Raw genomic sequence first — 6,191 nt, forward strand, 5'->3', positions numbered from 1 at the left:
ACAAGGGGGTGGGCTCATTTGAATCAGGCAACCAATCAGTCTCTCAGGATCACTGTGAATCTATCAAGCCACGCCCTAGCAACCATATAGAGCACCATAGCAACAAGCCCCATAGACTTCCATTGAAAAAGATCAAATGAATAACTTTGGATAGAAGTGTCATAGAAACATGAGGGTGGGCTCGTTTGACTCGGGCAGCAAACGGCCAATCATGTATCTCCTTCAAGACAACCTAGCCACGCCCTAGCAACCATTAAGAGCTACCTAGCAACCCAAAGTATAGAGAGATATCTTAACATCTGAAAGACATAGAAGCATGGGGGTTGGTTTATATTAGCAAGCAACCATTGGAGTATCATCATTGGCAGCTGCCAGGCCACTCCCTAGCAACCAAACACAGTACCCTAGCAACCGTTTTGCAAGATCTATATCTCTGCATCAGAACATCGTAGAGGCATGGGGGTTGGTTTATATTGGCGAGCAGCCTTTGGAGTATCACCATTGGCAGCTGCCAAGCCACTCCATAGCAACCAAACAGAGTACCCTAGCAACCGTTTTGCACGACCTATATCTCTGCACCAGAACATCGTACAGACATGGCGGTTGGATTTTTTGACTCATGCTAGCACACTGGACTTCCAACATGCTAGTCATTCTAGCAGTGATTAGCTACATGCTAATAGTGATTAGCTAAGTGCTCAAATGGGCTAAGAACTCTATAATAACTACATAGTGACCATCTGTGACAACTACCAACCACCTAGTAACATCATAGCAACCACCCAGGAGACCATAGCAACTGCCTAGCAACCAGCCGAAACACCCTAGCAACTGCCTAGCAACACCTTAGCAACCACTCCAAGTACCGTAGCAACTGCCTAGCAACCACCCAGGTTACCATAGCAACCGCCCTAGCAACCACCCCGGGTACCCTAGCAACCACATAGCAACACCCTAGCAACCGCCCCAATTACCCTAGCAACCACCCTGGGTACCTTAGCAACGGCTCTAGCAACCTTCATGGGGACCCTAGCAACCACCCTAGCAACCACCCCGGGTACCCTAGCAACCACATAGCAACACCCTAGCAACCACCCCGATTACCCTAGCAACCACCCTGAGTACCCTAGCAACGGCCCTAGCAACCATCATGGGGACCCTAGCAACCGCCCTAGCAACCAACCCGGGTACCCTAGCAACCCCATAGCAACAACCTAGCAACCAACCTGATTACCCTAGCAACCACCTTGGGTACCTTAGCAACGGACCTAGAAACCATCTTGAAGACCCTAGCAACCGCCCTAGCAACCACCCCGAGTACCCTAGCAACGGCCCTAGCAACCATCCTGGGTACCTTAGCAACCACCATGGGAACCGCCTAGCAACACCTTAGCAACCACCCCAAGTACCCTAGCAACCATATAGCAACACCATAGCACCCCCCCTGTGTACCTTAGCAACCGCCCTAGCAACCATCCTGGGGACCCTTGCAACCACCCGGGGTACCCTAGCAACCACATAGAAACATCCTAGCAACCACCCTGGATACCCTAGATACGGCCCTAGCAACCATCATGGGGACCCTAGCAACCACCCTAGCAACTACCCCAGGGTTCCCTGACAACCACTTAGCAACACCTTAGCAAAAACCCTGATTACCATAGCAACCACCCTGGGTACCCTAACAACGGCCCTAGCAACCATCCTGGGTACCCTAGCAACGGCCCTAGCAACGACCACAGACCATGTGCTAAAACATGCTCGAAACCATTTTAACAATCCATAGTAAATAGCAAGTTCCTAGCAACACCCTATTAACCTAAAACACCTTGCAAGCAACGACACAACATATTCTCCAGCTTCACTGAGCAGCGTGTGTGTCAAATTATTTTTATTTAATATTTAAATATTTTACATTTAAAGAATTTAATATTTCTGGTTGTAATGATTCTTGTTACTTATATATATATATATATATGAAGACAGAGTTAATCACTAAATTCATTACATTATAATAATTATCATGGTGATCTTAAAAACGAAGACAGACATATTTTAATTTAACTGTGCTTACGTTTTAAATATGTGTAACCTTTAATATTTTATAACAAGGCTTGGTGCACACATTAAAAAAAAAAATCCACTGTCTCCATGGGATTTAACTGTGCTTACGTTTTAAATATGTGTAACCTTTAATATTTTATAACAAGGCTTGGTGCACACATTAAAAAAAAAAAAATCCACTGTCTCCATGGGCGCTCTCTCCCATACATGGATAAAAGAGTAACGCTGCATGAGTATTGGCTGTGCAGCTGGAGTTCGCGTGCTGATTGGCTGAGTAATACAGTGATATTGCAAGACGAACGTCAGATGTTCTAGAAATCTCCCTGAGGTGAGTACAGATGGTTTACTTTTCTAACGTCTGCCTTTAATAACGAATTTTAAGAAATTAAATATGTTGCCCAAGTGGTGTATAGTATTGGCTTGAAGTTGAGAACACGTAATTCTGAATATTCCATGAACAAGAGTGCATTTTTAAGGTATTTTAGCAGAGGTTAGTGTTTGACGTTAGGCCGCCTGGTGATCGACGGTATCTTTTCCCGCTTGCATGTGCTTTAAGGACAGTATTTCCTAATATTAACCGTCTATTTAAGAAATGCATTTGTTTGAGGTGACTGTGAGGCAGAAATCCGTGAGGCCTGAGTAATGCTGCGTGTTGGGCGTATTTTCTGCTTTTCAAAAAACGTCTATATTGTGTTTTTTTCACTGATCCACGAGGTAAAAATAGAAAGAGCTCTGAAACTACATACAGACCGCCGTGTCTGACATGCTAGTGATGGCGAACCGGCTCAGAATCACACACGGAGTCTGTGTAACGTTAGATATTAACCGTTTCATCTCGGTCGCGGGGAGGAGGGTCTGGCTGCAGACATGATGCGCTCTCAGACACACGCATGCGCAGTTGGACACATGCACTCTCAGACATACGCATGCGCAATTGGACACATGCACTCTCAGACACACCCAGGCGCACTGTTTAAAGTGCACGAACAGGCCACTCAGCGTGATACATAGGATTTAAAGGTGGTACAGAAATTATTGTAAGTATATTTATTTTATTTAGGGCTGCTCCGATCATGATCGGCCGATCGTTAATGCGCCTCTCGTCAGTAAAGCCTCAGCGGTAAATTCCCTCAGGTGCGTGATTTCACATAGAGCAGCTGTTACTACACACTGCCGTTGTTAACCGAGAAGATGCGCTAATAAACGCTGAAAATTAACGTGGATTTGCGCATATTCTCAGTTAATAATGGCTCTGTGTAGTAACAGCTGCTATATGTGAAATCAGGCACCTGAGGGAATTAACCGCTGATTAGAGAACCAGCTTTACTGACGAGATGCACATAACGATCGGCCGATCGTGATCGGAGCAGCTCTAATTTTATTCGTTCAAGATTAAGTTGAGGTAAAAGTGTTGTTTTAGGTAAATGTTTCGAAAACTACACTAATATTTATCTGATATATCCTGCACGCACAGGTCTTTCAACGTAAGTAACGTACGTTAGGGGATTCAACGACGGCAAATGAATTATTGTAAGTATATTTACTGTATCCAGAGACAAAGGACTTTGCTGTATCTTCATACAAGATTAAATATATGTAAAAGTAGTGTTTTAATCTATAAGATAATCTTATCGAAAACTGTCCTGATTTCTGTGTGATCTATCGCATTTGTGTTTGTGGATTAGTGAGGGAATCTAAATTCAATTTGTTGGGGGGAAAAAGTGTTTTACTGACTTTGGGTGAGGTGTTCCGTTACATTATTTATTATGAAAATGGAATCTTTAAAATAACAAGTAATTTTAATGTTGTTAAAGATGGTTCTTTAAAATGAGTGATATATAGAATACGACTCTTTGAAGAATTGACAAAAGGAAAATTATACACATCAGAATTATTTTAACTTATGTCTCCTAAATTTATGCTTACAGATGCATCAATCCGTAGTCTTGGCAGGTGTAAAGCACTTGATACCAAAGTGCACATCTTGTTGCATATTGTATCATTGCCCCTTGTGCCCTACACTGAAGCCAATGATTAAAAAGAGAGTCCAGGCTCACTGGGAAGTCCATTTAAAAAATGCGATCATATTCCAAGGTAAGATTAGTGTATTTTAAAATTATTACAATTTGTCTTTTTGAAGCACTTCAAAAAGGTTCTATATGTATTAGAAGACCATTCAAGACACTTCAAACTTACTCTTGTACACACTATCAAACACTCTTTCATGCACCACTATAATTAATGTCTCTCAAACAGAATCAAAGCTTTCACATGCACACTACCAAACTCATTCAGTCCGTGTATCATCTGATCATTGTGTTTTTCGTTATGTTTTTTATATTCAATGTATGTATTCATTTTACTTCTCCTAAACACAAAATGAAACTGAATTCTTTTTTTTTTCTTTTTTTTTGAGAAAATGAAAGGACGTTCAGTATAAAATTTGTAAAATTTGTACATAATGCACGGACTGAATAAGTTTGGTAGTGTGTGCGAGAGTTTGATGGAGCATGTGTGAAATTAGCTTTGATAATGTGTGCTCTAGTATACTTGCGAATGAGAGAAAGATTGATAGCATGTATGAGAGTAAAGTATGAAATATGTCTCATATACTAACAGTACTATGAAGTTGGATGTTTGGGCTATTTAATCTTTGTCGGATCTAACTGTTCTGTTTAAATTGTATTTTTTATTGTTTATAAATTCTAGATAAAAGATTATGCAGATGCCATTTGGCCTGCAGAACAGAGGCCCATTTCCATTGCCCTACTTGCAGTAAAACTGTTCTTAGGAGACTCAGTGCACGTCCTCACCTGTACCAGGATCTGCATCGGCTCTGTGTAAATCCACACCTGCACCGACTCCGTTTTTCATTTAAAGTCTGCATTGTACATAGTGCTGGATGCCCCATTTGACTACACAATTGTAAGTATTAGAATAGTTTTCAGTAACTTTGAGACAATGTAACTTCCAAAGAGCATTACATTTTTTTTTATGTTTTGAGCAGCTGGACATGGCAGAGCTGAGGAAATGGTGGTGCGTCATGTTAATGGAGAACTTCAGACTGGAACAGTAAGTTCTTTTTTGGATTTGAATATTTAAAGCTTCCATGAGAAAGTAATTATGTAACATTCAATATTCAATCACTATTTTCCAGACATGGAAAATTGTTTGCCCACTATGCTGAGGAGTCCAAAGCCTTCCTTAGAGGTGAGCAGCAGCCTGTATTTCGGTTGCGAAAAAGGAGGTTTGAAGAAATCTCTCCGGTAAAAGCTAATACTTGGGAATCATCATAAGGTTAAAATGGCATGTTATCATGACAAACCAGGTAAACCTGTGCTGTATTTTTACCAATAACAGGAAGAGCCTTTCCACGTACAGGTAACATGTTATCTTTTAGCAGCCCCTCAGGAAAATTACCAGTTACCTTAAAAAGGTAGTTCTAAAGGTAATGGCTCAAACTCAGAATTTGTGTTTTTCAGGTAGATGAAACTGATCTTTTCACCCCTGAATTTGCATCAAAGAAGCAGGTGATTCAGTCTCCACGAAAAGTAGGTATTGTTAGAGGGGTTACAGCCATTATTGTTCAGCATATTTTTATTTATCCTCTTTTGCAATGCCGTTTCTTTAGGTGCGTGTCATGAAGGATCTTAAAACTGCCAGTCAGTGGTGCATGGAGAACTCTAGGGATCTTCTCGGATCAGTTCAGCTTCCTGGTATACTGTGCATGGAGGATGAAGAAGCTGCTGAGGCCTTGGAACCATTGTTCTGTGACGAGTTCAGCAAGGACGATCTTGTAGAGCCACTGACATTTGTTTTTGAATTTATGCAAGACATGCATGCATTTTTAGAGAATGTGATGGACAAAATGCTTCTGCAAATTTTTTTGTCGAACACAAAATTGAAAGGCAGTTTTATATTTTTATAGTCCGTAACATTTCATTTATTTTACGTAGTAAAATTATTCAACTACAGTAAATGTGATTAACCCACATGCAACACCATGTTTTTATGTTTTATTATTTATTAAAGTCAACAATCACCAACTGCTGTGTGTGTCTTATTTTATGGTGTGTCAGTTTTGGAAAGAATATTATCATTGGCTGTGACTAGGAGACTTGTTAATT

General features: G+C 40.9%; 1 long non-coding RNA gene across 1 annotated transcript; it reads left to right on the forward strand.

Moving 5' to 3' along the window:
- Positions 1–3,362: 3,362 nt before the first annotated feature.
- LOC127957861 (uncharacterized) lies at positions 3,363–5,540 on the forward strand. The gene is made up of 5 exons (XR_008153872.1): positions 3,363–3,594; positions 3,993–4,158; positions 4,774–4,989; positions 5,072–5,136; positions 5,222–5,540. It is a non-coding gene; the product is annotated as an uncharacterized LOC127957861 (long non-coding RNA).
- The last annotated feature ends 651 nt before the right edge of the window (positions 5,541–6,191 follow it).

Source organism: Carassius gibelio, chromosome B5 (assembly GCF_023724105.1).
Source record: "Carassius gibelio isolate Cgi1373 ecotype wild population from Czech Republic chromosome B5, carGib1.2-hapl.c, whole genome shotgun sequence".
NCBI lineage: Eukaryota > Metazoa > Chordata > Actinopteri > Cypriniformes > Cyprinidae > Carassius > Carassius gibelio.